Genomic DNA, 16,589 nt, shown 5'->3' on the forward strand with positions numbered 1-16,589 from the left:
GCAGCCAAGGAGGTATAGGGCAAAACGTCAGAAAAGCAGCTAAAAAACAAAGCAACCACATAGGAAAGTCATCATTCCGTCTGTGGTCCATCTTGGCGGCAGTGCCTACAAGGGCCTGCCCTCTCCCACTCAGGGCTTTTGAGAACCAGGCATCTCCTTGTTAGGAGAGAAACACACTGTGGGCCCAGCCCTTGGCCTTAGATATTTTTTCAGGCAATCGGACTGTTTGGGCTCTTGTCATGGTCGAGGTTATCAGGCACCTTCCTTCCTGTGACCTCCACACAGTCACCAAGTCTGCTTCTATTTCCGTAGAGCTCTGGAACCTGTCCCCTTTCCTTTCCACTCCACAAGGATTACCTTAATTCAGGTCCTCTTCATCTCTTGTCCAGGGACAACTTAAGATCTTTGGATGTCCTAAACACTGAGAAAAATTTTGGTCCCTCCACGCCTTGTGAACTGATAAAATGTAAAACTGGAAAATAAAAAGCTTTCCAGTATGCTGAAATAAAAAGATAGCTTCTTTCTACATTTTTCTTTAAAATCTAGAGAAGTTTTGTTATGTTTCTGTAGATAAGTTTGTCTAGGGAAAGCTTTCCTTAGAAATTTTGAGTTTTGAAAGATAAACTGAACCAGCTGGATGAAAAAGGGAAAAAGGACTCTCAGAAGGAAACTCATGTGCCAAGGCGTTTTGATGTGAAACAGGAGGATGCATCCCCTGCTCATGAGTGAAGGGACTGCTTGGGAAGAGGGCAAGAAACTTAGACAGGACCCAAACTACCATGGGCTGGGTGCTGAGCTAACTTTTTCCTCCAAACTATGGGGAAGCCAATGATGAAAGTTAAGAAGATTCAGGTCAACCAAACCTCTTTCTGTAACTTTTGGCACAGCTAAGATCTACTGACATTTTCAAATGCAAAGAGAGAATAAAAATAAAACACCAAAAACAAAAACAAACAAAACGAATCTAGCTTACACAAATAGCTATGATTCTTAAAAATCAGTTTCCATCTGAGACTTCTTTCAGACTCTGTTCCCTCAAAGTTCTTTCCAGTGGTCTCCACGGCCTTGTGCTCTCCATGATTTCCTAACCTTACCCAGGGTCAAGGCCAAAGATCAATTTGAAACCTTCCTGACCAGTCTCAGGGCCTCTCATGCGGCTCCATCTCAGGGGTAAGCCCCACCCTCCATTCCGTACCTCCCACTCCCATTGCAAATCCTTCCTGGTGGTTGGTTCCATTCCATGTGCCTCAGGAGCATCTCAGACCACACAGCAGGAAGACATTTCTGCTCTCCCTTCATACAGGGCAGTAGAGACCCAAAAAACAAGACTTTCATCACTCAACACCCTTGACATGCACATAGTTATGAGCTGAGTTGTGTCCCCCTCGAAATTCAGATGTTAAAGTCCTAACTTCTAGTACCTCAGAATGTGACTGTGTTTGGAGATAGAGTATTTAAAGAGTTAATTAAGTTAAAATGAAGTTATTAGGGTGGGCCCTAATGTAAGATGGCTGGTCTCCTTGTAAGAAGAAGAAATGAGGACACAGACACAGCAGAGGGAAGACCATACGCATGAAGATGCAGGGAGAAGACCGCTATCTATAAGCCAAGGAGAGGGGCCTCAGAAGAAACCAGTCCGGCTGACACCTTGATCTCAGACTTCCAGCTTTCAGAACTGTGAGACCTAACATTTATGTTGTTTAAGCCACCAGGTCTGTGGTACTTTGTTAATGCAGGTCTAGCAGACTAACACCACATGTGACAACACGGAGATTATTTTTTTTGCCAGAATTCCTCTCAGGAAGAACTCTTCTTATTTCAGGACTGCAAGATCAATGCAAAGGAATCATAAGAATGACCAGGGGGGCCTGTGTCTGGGTCTATGGATACCTGGGCTTAAGAGAAGCAGGTGCAGACAAGTGAAGGATTTTGTCTGCCATGGGACAGAAGATCTATTGAAGCTGTCAGTGAGTGTATTAGTTTCCAATCGCTGCCAGAACCAATTACCACAAACGTAGTGGCTTAAGACAACACACATTTATTACGTTACAGCTGTGAAAGTCAGAAATCTGAAGTCAGTCTTATGGGGTTGACACCTTGAGGTGTCAGTGGGCCTGCATTCCTTCTGGATGCCTCAGAGGAGAATCCATTTCCTTGCCTTTCCCAGCTTCTAGAGGCTTCCTGCATTCCTTGCCTCATGGCCCCATCTTCAAAGAGCATCACTCCAACTTCTGTTTCCATTGTCACATCTCCCTTTTTTTGACTCTTCCTTTTCTGCCTCCCTCTTATAAAAATCCTGTGATTAATTGTGTCTACCCGGGTAATCCAGGATACTCTCTTCACCTCAAGATCCTTAACGTACTCACATGCGCCAAGGCCCTCATGCCCTGTAGGGCAACATAGTCACAGGTTCTGGGGATTCAGAGGTGGACATATTAGAAGAAGGATACATTATTCAGCTTCTAACAGTGAGGAAACCAGAGGGTGGCACGGCCCAGGAGAGACTAACAACACAGAAATGTCATAGGAGACTTTCTGGGTGGAAACCTGTGTGCTGTGATCCCTGTCCTTGACCCCACAGATCTTTAGCTACCACTACCTAAATCACAAAATGCTTGGCACAGTTGGTTAGAGTTCTCCCAGGATCAGACACTGAGACAAGAATTAAGAAGTTGATATGGAAGATGGTACATGAGTAAAGAAATTACCTAGGCAATGGAAGGCAGTCAATGTATGGTACATTATAAAGCCAGCTAACTCTATGGGCAACTACAGGTTAATTCCATTGGGAAATTTTGGAGAAAAAGTATAAAATACACACCTTAGATTCATCCTACACGAGAAGCAAGGGAACCAGGGTATCTACACACGGATTTCTGTGGTCATTGGCTAAGGGCTGCTCCCACACGTTAATGCCTCACACTTGCACAGAGCGCTGTGCAGATGAGTGGAGTAGCCTCTAGAGGGTTTGGAGAAAGCCCACTAGCAAAGAAATGCAACCCAGGCATCAAAAGTCAGCAGGATCACGCTACGGTAGAACTATCAAATGGATATGGGCAGGACATCAACACTGTCCGTTAAAATTAGATTTCTCATGGCAATCAGCGACATGGCTGAGCTTTGCATCCTCATTGATGTGGGATTGAAACAGGCCATAATATGAGGTAACAGCTGACATCTGGATTACACATAGAACAAATATCAATGGAACAGCAGCTTCTGTACTTGTCATATACCTTATGCCTACATAACCGCCACTATGGCAACTCATCCCGTAGATTCTTCTACAGTAAAATCAGCCTTGAACTCCTTGCTATCTGGTCCCAGTTCCGGACTTCTGTGGAGTCCCCATTTCCAGCATCTCCCTGGTCTGGAGCCAATTTCCCCCTCCTCTCCCACTCCCACCATATTTGACTTAGACAGAGCATCAATCTGCACTGTTACACATCTCTTGCTCTTTTCAGTAGATGAAAATATACTGGATAGAGTTTCTCTCCACCTACTACTTCCTCCCTTGATTAAAGAAGAAAGCTAAAAAAGAAATTACAAAAAGGAAAATCCCCAACTGTTATTTTCTCCTTCCCTTTCACTCCAAGTCCTCAGCTCCTTCCCTCCATCCCCAGGCATAAATCAGGCAGTTCTGGAGCTTCCACGTCCAAATGCACTAGGACAATATGCATGTGGGTACGTTTAAGTAAGAAGTCAATGTTCTATAATTTAATTTTCTCCTCTCACATTAAACCTGCCACTCTTTGCATAATCAGAGTGATAAATGCAGAGTCAGACTTCATCCTCCTGACATTAACACCCATCAGTACTTCAAATGCAAACAATTGTGACATTCAACTTTACAAAAATTGCCAAGTGCACCAACTCTGCTTAATTAAACCATTTAAAAGTTGCTTTTGTTACATTTAATGAATGATATATTATACTGCAATGAAACATGCAGCAATACAAATACTTCACAATGCTTCCAATTAAGACTCACTTCACTTATGCCAATTGACAACGCAAGTGTTCCACACTTCATTCAGTTTGTGCATTTTAAATGAACTGGTTAGTGAGAAGGGTGCTTCTTTGCTAATGAGTTTTGTAATCAAGGCATCTATTTTAATTTCAAATTGGCTAGATTGGGGGAAATTGCTAGACTAAATGACTGGTACTAATTAGGATTATAAAAATATTCATCATGCCATGGAATTAACATGGGGGTCTGATTTTCCTACATTTGCATACTGCTTGGTTTTTGGGGAAAAAAAATCTTGACAAATTGTCTTCTCTTTAGCAAATTGAACAAACACTATATCTGTTTTAGCTTTCTTTTCATTTAAAGCATAATACATATTCATGATTTGTAAATGAAGTTAAATGATTTCAACTTCTATCTTCATTACCATATTAAAGATGTTGTCTCCATAAGCTGCCTTAAAAAACTTCAGATCATAGTATTACCTAGTTAAATGGCAAACACTTTGGTTTAATCTATATATTAACCCAAATGTTGTAACAAATTAATGGGAAAAGTGAGCAAAACTGGACAAAACCTGAAAAAAACACAACTGCCTTGTTGTTTATTTTCTGCCTGAGGCAGAATTAATTAGTCCTATTGTCTATCATCAGTGAGCAGTTTGATGGCTTCCTTTTTCAAAGTCCCACCCTGGAAGTGCCATCAGCTGAGGGATGTGCCAGAACCACTGGGTTCATCTGAAGGTCTGGCCTCTACATGGCTGATCTTGTCTCACAATTACAGTGTTCTCTGGGGCCGGGGTTCAGTGTAAAGTGGCTCATATGGAATTCTGTGCTGAGGTGGTGGAAAGCCTGTCTGTCTACGGAGAGAGAAGTGTTGTGGTCATAGTGGGGGACCTCAGCCAGGCCTAGAGAACAGGCCTGCCGCTCACCAGCTGCATGACCTTGAGCAAGTGAATATCGCCTTTAAGAGTCAGATGCTCACCTGTAACTTGGAAATAATAATATCCACCTTGCAGATCACTATGAGAATTCAATGTAATGATGTATATAAAAGCACCTGTCAGCACCCATACACAGGAAATACTTAGGAACATATGTCTCCATTTCTGAGAAGTACCTGCACGTCCAACACTGAGCAATGTAAGATGGGGAGGGTAAGAGATATTAGGTGCAAACCTTAATTCACTGAATTTGTCTACACCCCCTGGCTCCAGAATATTTGTTTCCATTCAGCTGTCAAATCAAATAACCAAACACTAATTCAATATTAGGATATAGCCGCTAAATTCATCTGAAAAACTAGCAGAATAAATCACTTCCTTAACATCTATCTATAATAAGTGCTTCTGAATAATAAAAACAATATCTATCCCTGAGCTGGAAATAATATAGATTGAGGTTACATCCAGCAAGAGCATCCTTTTTGTTAGGAGAAAAGAATAATTCCTAAAGTTTCACAGTTCAAAAGGGACCATAGTAAAAAGGAAAGCTGAGGAAAAGACAAACCTCAGGCTCCATATAGTCCTCATTCAGGGAAATTTCCCTCTATGCCACACTGCCTCTTGAATCGGTATTAAAATAATGATTTGAAATGATTTTACATAAATTGACCCTATTCACACCTAAAACCTTTTTTAAGAGCCTTGCCTTATAATTAGGACTGAACATAAGAAAATCAAGGTAGATTAGTTTTCAGAATTTTTTATTATAAATGTAATCTAACAAAATAATGGAAAACTAGAAAACAAATTGTACGAAAAAAATCAGAAACGTAATTCTATCATCTTAAGAGAACCCAGGTAATATTTGGGAATATTTCCTTCCATTCTTTTAAAATTGTTTTTCTCCTTCCTTCCTTCCTTCCTTCATGTCATTTTACTTTTTGCATACCTCTATTGAAAGAGTAATATTTTATTTAATACGTGTTATGTATGGATTTGCAGTATATTATGTATGTAATAAGAGATATGTATGTATTAAATAGGTATTAATATGTATCCATGTCACTACATGGTCCTCATGACCACCCTTTAAAGGCTGCAAAATATTCTGACAAATGTATGTACCATGATTTGAAGTCCCTTAATGTTGAGCATTCAATGATTCCATCTGGTTTTTTCCATCATAAGTGACTTTGATAAACATCATTACACCTGGAGCTTTGTGGTGAAGCCACTGGTATAGTCTCAGAAGTGGAGTAACTAAATCACTGGGTCAAAGTTATGAATACATGTCTGTCTTCTGACATACATTGCCAAAATGTTTTCCAGGAAGGAAAACTCATTTGCATGACTATAAATACTATTTTGGAATAGGAGTTTACCACACCTTTGCCCACACTGGATATTTTCCTTAGGGCACCGAAAGCAACACATTTTAAAAAATGAAACCTGTTAAATTAAGTTTCGTTTCTTGTGTGTTTTTTTATTGTAGTAATATTGGTTTATATAATTTCAGATGTACATCATTATATTTCGATTCCTGTGTAGATAACATCACATTCACCACCCAAAGACTCATTACAATCCATCACCACACACATGTGCCTAATCACCCCTTTCACCCTCCTCCCTCCCCTCTTCCCTTCTGGTAACCACCAGTCCAATTTCTGTCTCTATGTGATTGTTTCTTATTGTTTTTATCTTCTACTTATGAGTGAGATCATAAGGTATTCAACTTTCTCCCTCTGACTTATTTCGCTTAGCATAATACTCTTAAGATCCATCCATGCTGTCACAAATGGCCTGGACTTCATTGTTTCTTATGGCTGAGTAGTAGTCCATTGTGTATATATACCACATCTTCTTATCCATTCTTCCCTTTATGGGCACCTAGGTTGCTTCCAAGTCTTGGCTATTGTGAATAACGCTGTGATGAACATAGGGGTGCATGTATCTCTATGCATTCGTGTTTTCATGTTTGGATAAATACCCAGCAGTGGAATAGCTGGATCATATGGTAGTCCTATTCTTAATTTTTTGAGGACTCTCCATATTGTTTGCCATAGTGGCTGCACCAATTTGCACTCCCACCAGCAGTGTATGAGGCTTCCCTTCTCTCCACATCCTCTCCACCACTTGTTACTTCCTGTCTTGTTAATTATAGCCATTCTGACGGGAGTGAGATGACATGTCACTGTAGTTTTGATTTGCATTTCCCTGATACTTACTGATGTTGAACATCCTTTCACATGCCTGTTGGCCATCCATATATCTTCTTTGGAGAAACGTCTGTTCAGATCTTTTGCCCATTTTTTAATTGGGTTGTTAGTTTTTTTGTTGTGGGGATGTATGTGTTCTTTGTATATTTTGGGTATTAACCCCCTTACCTGATATATGGTTTGCAAATATCTTCTCCCAATTGTTAGGTTGTCTTTTCATTTTGTTGGTGGTTTCCTTTGCTGTGCAGAAATTTTTAGTTTGACGTAGTACCATTTGTTTACTTTTTCTAGCATTTCCCTTGCCTAGTCAGACATGGTACTTGAAAATACGCTACTAAGACTGATATCGAAGAGTGTACTGCCTATGTTTGCTTCCAGAAGTTTCATGGTTTCAGGTATTACATTCAAGTCTTTAATCCATTTTGAGTTAACTTTTGTGTATGGTGTAAGATAACGGGCTACTTTCATTCTTTTGCACGTGGCTGTCCAGTTTTCCCAACACCATTCATTGAAGAGACTTTCCTTTTTCCATTGTGTGTTTTTGGATCCCTTGTCGAAAATTAGCTGTCTATAGATGTGTGGGTTTATTTCTGGGCTCTTGATTCTGTTCCATTGATCTGTATGTCTGTTTTTGTGCCAGTACCATGCAGTTTTGGTTACTATGGCTTTGTAGTATATTTTGAGATCAGGGAGTGTGATACCTCCAGCTTTGTTCTTTTTTCTCAGGGTTCCTTTGGTATCTGGAACCAAATAAATTTTGTTGTTCCATATAAATTTTAGGAAACTTTGTTCTATTTCTGTGCAAAATGACATTGGGACTTTGATAGGGATTGCAATCAATCTTTAGATTGCTTTAGGAAGTATGGACATTTTAACTATGTTAATTCTTCCAATCCAAGAGCACAGAATATCTTTCCATTTCTTTGTGTCTTCTTCAATTTCTTTCAACAATGTTTTATAGTTTTTGGTGTAAAGATCTTTCACCTCTTTGGTTAAGTTTAGTCCTAAGTATTTTTTTCTTTTCCTGCAATTGTAAGTGGGACTGTATTCTTAATTTCTTTTTCTGCTGCTTCGTTATTAGTGTATAGAAATGCAACTGATTTTTGTATGTTGATTTTGTATCCTGCAACTTGACCGTATTCATTTATTTCTAAAAGTTTTTTGGTTATTCTTAGGGTTTTCTATATATAAAATCATATCATCTGCAAATAGTGACAGTTTCACTTCTTCCTTTCCAATTCGGATCACTTCTATTTTTTTTTCTCGCCTGAGTGCCCTGGCTAGGACTTACAATACTATGTTAAATAAGAGTGGTGAAGGTGAGCATCCTTGTCTGGTTCCTGTTCTTAGAGGGATAGCTTTCAGTTTTTCTCCATTGAGAATGATATTATCTGTGTGTTTGTCATATAAGGCCTTTATTATGTTGAGGTTCTTTTCTTCTAACCCCATTTTTATTCAGAGTTTTTATCCTAAATGGATGCTGTATCTTGTCAAATGCTTTCTCTGCACCTATTGAGATGATCATGTGTTTTTTATCCTTCATTTTGTTAATGTGGTGTATCATGTTGATTGATTTATGGGTGTTGAACTATCCCTGCAACCCTGGTATAAATCCCATTTGATCATGGCGTAGGATCTTTTTAATGTATTGTTGTATTTGATTTGCTAGTATTTCATTGAGGAGTTTTGCATCAATGTTCATCAGTGATATTAGCTTGTAATTTTCTATCTTTGTGTTGTCTTTGGTTCATTTTGGTATCAGGGTATGTTGGCTTTGTAGAATGAGTTAGTGAGCTTCCCCCCTCCTTCAATTTTTTTGGAAGAGTTTGACAAGGATAGGTATTAAGTCTTCTTTGAATGCTTGATAGAATCCACCAGGGAAGCCATCTGGTCCCACACTTTTATTTTTTTGTTACTGTTTCAAACTCCCTATTGGTGATTGGTCTACTCACATTCTCTATTTCTTCTTGATTCAGTTTTGGCAGGTTGTATGATCTAAGAATTTATCCATTTCTTCCAGATTATCCAATTTGTTGGCATATAGCTTTTTGTAGTATTCTCTTACAATCTTTTGTATTTCTGAGGTGTCCATTGTAACTTCTCCTCTATCATTTCTTTTTTCCTTTTTCTTTTTTTAAGATTGGCCCTGAGCTAACATTTGTTGCCAATCTTCTTTTTTTGTTGTTGTTTCTCTTCTTCTCCCCAAAGCCTCCCAGTACATAGTTGTATACTCTAGTTGGAAGTCCTTCTAGTTCTGCTATGTGGAATGCAGCCTCAGCATGGCTTGATGAGTGGTGCTAGGTCCATGCCCAGAATACAAACCAGCAAAAACCTGGGCTGCCAAGGCAGAGCACACAAACTTAACCACTTGGCCACAGGGCCAGACCCTCCTTTTTCATTTCTGATTTTATTTATTTGAGCCTTCTCTCCTTTTTTCTTGGTGAGTCTAGATAAAGGCTTGTCAATTTTGTTTATCATTTCAAAGAACCAGCTCTCGGTTTCATTGATTTTTTCTACATTTTTTATTCTCTATTTCATTTATTTCTACTCTGATTTTTATTATTTCCTCCCTTCTACTGATTTTGGGATTTGTTTGTTCTTCTTTTTCCAGTGCCTTTGGGTGCACTGTTAGACTGTTTGAGATTTTTCTTGTTTGTTGAGGAAGGCCTGAATTGCTATAAACTACCCTCTTAGAACTGCTTTTGCTGTATCCCATAAATTTTGGCAGGTCATATTTTCGTTTTCATTTGTCTCCAGGTATTTTTTGACTTCTCCTTTGCTTTCTTCATTGACCAAATTGCTGTTCAGTAGCATTTTCTTTAATCTCCACATATTTGTGGCTTTTCTGATTTTCTTCCTGTAGTTGATTTCTAGTTTCATACTGTTGTGGTCAGAAAAGACGCTTGATATTATTTCAGTCTTCTTAAATATATTGAGACCTGTTTTGTGATCAATCCTGGAGAATGTTCCGTGTGCATTTGAAAAGAATGTGTATTCTGTGTTTTTGGAATTGAATGTCCTGTATATATCTACTAAGTCCATCTTATCTATGTTGTCATTTGAAGTTAATGTTTCTTTTGATCTTCTATTTCGATGATCTATCCATTGGTGTAAGTGGAGTGTTAAAGCCCCGACTATTATTGTGTTACTATTTCTCCTTTTATGTCTGTTAATAATTGCTTTATATATTTACATGTTCCTATTTTGGGTTCATAAATATTTACAAGTGTTATATCCTTTTGTTGGATTGTTCCTTTTATCATTATGTAGTGCCCTTCTTTGTCTCTTGTTACAGTTTTTGGTCTTAAAGGCTATTATGTCTGATACAAGTATTGCTACCCAAGCTTTCTTTTCATTGCCATTTGCATGGAGCATCCTTTTCCATCCATTCACTTTCAGTTTGTGAGTGTCTTTAGGTCTGAAGTATGTCTCTTGTATGCATGATATATATGGGTCTTGTTTTTTTATCCAATCAGCCATCCAATGCCTTTTGATTGGAGCATTTAGCCCATTGACATTTAAAGTAATTATTTAAAGTACAATACGTATGTACTTCTTGCCATTTTGTTACTTTATTTCTGAGTGTTTTAGTATTTCTTCTCTGTTCCTTTCTTTTTCTCTTGCTCTTCCCTTGTGGTTTGATGGCTTTCTTTAGTATCATGTTTGGGTTTCCTTCTCTTAATTTTTTTGTGTATTTATTATAGGAAACCTGTTAGATTAATTTTAAATGAGAATTTTTTGGAAAGTTTTCTTACAAATTTTCTGGACTATCTGGGCTTAGTTAATATCTATGAATTGGTGTTAGTATAATTCTCTAAGGTTATTCTTTTTTTAATTTTCCTTCTCTGTCATTTACCTCCCTTGCCACCTTTTTTCTGAGGAATTCATCTTACATGTATTCCTTCATCAATTTAGCCTGCCATAAATCATTGCACAAAATAAAAAATGACCATGACAGATAGCAGCCCCATTGGAGTTGGAAGATATCAACTAGAAAAGTGCACAAGGGGGATTCTGGGATGCGAGTCATGTCGTGTTCCTTGATCAGGGTGCTGGTTTCACAGGTGTATTCAGTTTATGAAAATTAATTGAGCTCATGATATGTGCACCTTCCTGAAGGCATATTACACTTTGATTTAAAAGATGTGACCCTGACTTTAAAAGGCCAGGTGCTATTAAACCAGGATGAGTGGTCATGAGGGAGACAGAGAATGGAGGGAGGATAGAAGGTATGGTCAGGTCAGGTAGACAAGATCCTAAGTGCAGAGAGGTTTGCAAAGGAAGGAGCAAGCAGAAGAATTCTTAAGTTCAACTCTAAAACTGGAAACCTGGGGTCAGAAAGACAAAGGGGTCGGAGTTAGGGACACTGGGCAGCAGGGTGAGCATAAAGGATCAGTGCCCGGGTAAAGACAAGGTCACTCCACGTAGGAAGTGAGTGGGACAACACAGGAAGGCTGTGAAGCTGCAGTGCTCCACTTCCTCGCCCACCTGTGGCTGTAGTCACTTCCTTCACCAAAATACTGCCACAGATGAACTTCTACCTTGAGAGCATAATTGCTTTGGGAAAGGTGTGATGGGAAAGGTACCTGAGTAACCTTCTTAATACACATATGCTGCATCTTCCATTAATTATTTGAGCAAATGTTCTTTTCCCCAACAGAAATGTGTCAGGTTACCAAAATGGACACCTAAAGGTAGGAGCAGGGAACAGAAAGTCTGGGACATGATGCAGAAGCAGCAGGCTTGGGAAGACAAAGTCCACTGGATCCATGATTTTGCTGAAGGTTACTCCTTTGAGCTAATGTTCTCGTGAGCAATGTTGCCATGGGTGGAGATCCTTTACTACACCACTCCCACTGAATGCAAGATAATATTGTACATTAAATCAATTTCGTCATTCAGAACTCAGCTCAAGTAGATTAATGGTAACATTTGAATAAGACAATGGTTGCTCCACCTCCTTAATAGATAATATGGCCACTCTCCCTCTATTGTTTTTGTTTTATCTTCAGGAAAGTGACTTCATGGAAACTGGTGTTTCTATGGTGATGGAGACAGCAGTGCATCCCCACTGTACTGACGGGACATCTGTAAACGCAGTGCCAGTTTGCCATAGGTGAGTGGGGTGATGGATTGTTCTTTCTCTTAAATGAGACAAAAGTGCCTTTATAGGCATGGAAGAGGACCTAATGAAAATGCAATGTTTTTCTTTAAATAAAAGGTGCCCTTTTTACTCTTATTCCATGAGGGATAAGCTTCAAAACCATGGTCATCCCTAGTAATCCCAACAGCTTTATCCCACCAGGTGGAAAGACATGAAGCCTGTTTCTGCCAATGGCTACTGAGGAAAGTTCTCATTACCTACTAATCCTGGAGGCTCTGAATACAATTACATCTCTAGTCTCAGAGTTTCTATGACCGTATAAATGAAAGAGACAGCTTCATTTGTAGCGAGCATTCCAGAAGTACAAGTTTAAACTCCCTTTTGAATTTTCAGGCCCTCTACACTCCAGACACACTCAAATTCAGCACTGCCCTGCTTGTGCATGATGTGGCAACCCAAGGTAGGGTCCCACCAGTGAAGCCTGCTGGAAACACCATCACCTCCTCCACTGTGGACCTGGCTTTGCCAGTGACCATGCCTAAAACTGCATTAGCTTCTTATGCAGCTTCTCAATCTGTCACCTACTACTGAACTTGGCTGGTAGCAGGTGAAAAAACAAAAAAGAAAACGCATAGCTACCCCCCCCACACACACACACACACAACTACCGTAACAGGAGACCTTCAGTTGCTAGTGTGCTAGTGTTTCAGAAAGTGATTTTGCACTGAAATTATTGACAATTCTAGACCAGTGTAGCCCAGGAGTGTCTGAAAAACAATACAGTCTGAAATCCCATTGAGTTTCTCATCTCTGATCTCAAAGCCAGTTGTATTTGTTAAAGTTTCATTTTGCTGATAAGATAAACGATAATAGAGAGCTTTGCAGTGCCACCTCTCATGCAGAAAAACAGCTGTTTTCAACTTCGCATCTCCATGGAAGGACCCCTGTGCTAGAATGTATGCATCTGTGACTACATGAACATGTGCCCATTTTTAAAAGCTACACCGTCTCTTGTCAAAGTGAGGGGTATTTAAACATTCAGCTTTCTACATCAATGAGAACAGCACCTATCTATTTAGAGGATTGCAATGTCCTCAAAACCTATCTCAAAATTTTTCCAAAAATTCTCATTTTTAATAAGATTATTGAGCCCTCTAGCTAATCCAAAACATCACAAAGTAAGCTGCTTCAGTCAACAGTGAAGAAAAAACCTGGTGGAAACAAAAGAGAATCCTGCCTCTTAAATATCTGGTAAATACATAGCTCTCAAAAGGCCTTCTAGACCTTTGGTTCTGAGAGAAGAGGAGAGGAGTAGCTTTTCTTTAATTATTTCCAATTTGGTCAACCATGACCTATTACTTTCGCCGGTTGTTTTTTAATTGCAAAGATTCTTATAAAGCATCTCCAAAGATTCGTACACCCAAGAAGGAAGCTCTTGTTTTAACTAAGTCTTTTTAGATCAAAATGCAGGATGAAGCAGGGGAATCTGTAGAGCAGAGGAGGGATCAGCAGGAAGCTCAAAGGATGGCCAGAATGGAAGGACTTGGTCAAAAGCCCAAGTGAAGCTGATTAGTACACACAAAGGATTTTGCTATATTTGGATGAATCAGAATTGAAGACACATGACCCTCCAAAAGGATCAAGTGCAAAGTGCATTTGTTTCCTACTTCCCTACCCCTTTGCAGCTTTAGAAGTTGGAAAGCTTAGATGATCTTCACCCATAACTTGGCCTTGACTAATACAAGGTAGCCGTGCTTCCCAGTTGACTCACAACCTGCCATCCAGCATCTCAACTAACACAACATTACATGCATCTCCCAATTTCTATATACACTCTTGTTCTATCCAGAATGTATCTCCTTCATTCTCTAGCAGTGCCTTTACCAAGTAAGATCTCCTGGCAAGTCTCCTGTAGCTTTGGGGTAACAATTTGGAAGGTAAGGCAATTGGATATCGTCCCTTTAAAATATCATTCAATTAGGTCTTTTGTAATACATACAACATAATGAGATAGCCTTACCAATTCTAAAGAAATTGCTAGTGCATTTCATCAAAGGCATGATAATGGAAACATCGATTCACTCCTCACCACAAACACCTCCCTTTGATGCTGCAGTTACCTTAATACTAGTACTTTTCATCTACTCTAGAAGAAACCAGCTGCCTCAATGCATGCACATCAGATAAGGCTCCAGTCTGAAATAAAACATTTGTATATCAGTCTCAATGACCTGTGCATCTTCACTGGCTGCTGCATAGCATCACTCTCCTTGACTCTAAACCAATAAACTACTCCAAAATAAAGAAAAACTCTTTTGCAACCTGGCTGACTGGGACTAGGTTTTTATGCCATCTCTGCAAATGTTGCCAGGGGCATCATCTGCCTTCTCACACCATTTATTTAAAAGATTGGCAGGGCACCGATTAGAAACTTTATGGGCCTGACGAACATTCAGCCACTTTATGCAAAAGATGTCAACAAGAAAGAGTACCTAAGGAATAATATATCCAGAAATGTGCGGTGTGATTAGGAAAATCCATCAACACCCACTGCCACATTTCCAAATATTTTTACTAAGTGACAAACGCAGCCACCAAGTCTGAAAGTATTCTGAATGCATTATATCCACAAGGTATGTCACGAGCAATGCCCTAGATGTGCTCAGTGCTGTGGAGATGGAGAAAAAAGATACTCCTTCTGGATAGACACAAGGCATTTTGCATTTGGTTTATCAACTTCTTGGCATGACATGTCTGTTGCTTCTAATCTAGCTTGTCCCTGTGTAAATAAAAACATGGTTTAGGATTTCTGAGCTTCATCTAAATAAATTACCATCCAGCCATTTAAGAACACCCAAATAATTTATTTTTCTTTTTTCAATATAGCTTCAAGATTCCTGGCTATACTAAGCACCTAAACTCACAGACTATATGACATTTGGCTAAGTCGTTCATACACTATCCACATAATGTCATGAAAGAAATCTATTTGCAATGGCTTTTGCTCTGCAAATGTCATGTGGGCATCCTTAGGGGACTGCATTAAGCTCCTGGCACCCACCATGAAGCTCCACTAATGAGAGATATAAAGGTTATGTTGAAATTATTGCTTAAAGGTGCTGACATCTCTCTCTCTCACACATACTCACGCATACAATCACATATTCAAATATATACTGAGGAGCAACTGTTTCAGGATTTAAGAGAGAAGAAGCAACTTCAACTAAGGTTATTCTGTAGATATCTTTATGCAGGACAGTGCTCAAAATTATCTATTTCCTTTCACCGATTGGTTCCATAGCACTATTACACAATAGTTTGGCATCAAGCACTATACTAAGGTTCTGGAGATGGGAGGAAATACAAAGAAGAGTATTAACTCTTTGCTGGAGGGGCACTTAACTCTGTTAGAGGGTTTAGGGAAGACATCCTGAGAAAGTGATATTAAATCTAGATCTGGCAGTGATGACATTTACTTTAGGGAAGAAGATTCTAGGCCCAGGAAATGGAGCAAGGGAGACAGCTGGGCTGAGAGACTAGAGGAAAACCATTCAAGGGGAAGTAATATCAGTGAGTCAAGAGAGAGAAGGAGAGACCAAACCAAGCAGGTGCTAAGAGATCCTATTGAGGACTTTGGTCTTTTTGCTGTGAGCAAGGAAAAAATACTGGAGGAGTTTAAGCAAAGGCATGAAATCACAAGATCTACATTTGCAAAATACATTGTTCAGGTTATAGTGTGATCACACTGGAAGAGGCTCTGGCAATAGTTCAAACGACAGATGTAACCTATGTTTGAGTGGTGGTTGTAAAAAGAAGTGCATGGAATCAAGAGCTATTTAGAGATAAGACAATGATCGGTTAGAGACACTGGGTTAGGAACATGGAAGTATTAAGGATACCTTCTAGGTTTCTGACTTTTGAAACTCCATGGATACAGTTGGGGAACACTGGAAGAAAATCAGCTACGTTAGGGAGAGATCAGAAGTTCATTTTCAGAATATGTTGAATCAAGAGGCTTCTGAGACCTACAAGAGACAAGGTCAAGTACACAGCTGGAAACATGGATCTGGGCTCAAAGAGGAGGACTTACTGGGCTACTACATCTTGAGTGTACTTTTAGAAAGTAACAAGATGGACAAGTTGGAGGCTTCTCTTCCTTTGCTAAACTCAGAACAGAAGTATCTCTAAATTTCACCAAATTAAGGCAGCACCGTGTGACGGTGTATACCCTAGACCTAGAATCTGACAACATGCATTCAAGCCGTGGCTCCTCCGGCTATGAGCTGGGTGTGTTTGAACAAGCAACTTCACTATTCCTTGTTTACTACAGTCACTATAAGATTATTATGAATA

General features: G+C 39.4%; 1 protein-coding gene across 1 annotated transcript in view; it reads right to left on the bottom strand.

Moving 5' to 3' along the window:
* The window catches only part of SORCS3 (sortilin related VPS10 domain containing receptor 3), a 566,960-nt gene that overhangs the window by 237,559 nt on the left and 312,812 nt on the right, over nt 1–16,589 (bottom strand). The window lies entirely within an intron of this gene.

This window comes from Equus przewalskii, chromosome 1 (assembly GCF_037783145.1).
Source record: "Equus przewalskii isolate Varuska chromosome 1, EquPr2, whole genome shotgun sequence".
NCBI classification, from domain to species: Eukaryota; Metazoa; Chordata; class Mammalia; order Perissodactyla; family Equidae; genus Equus; species Equus przewalskii.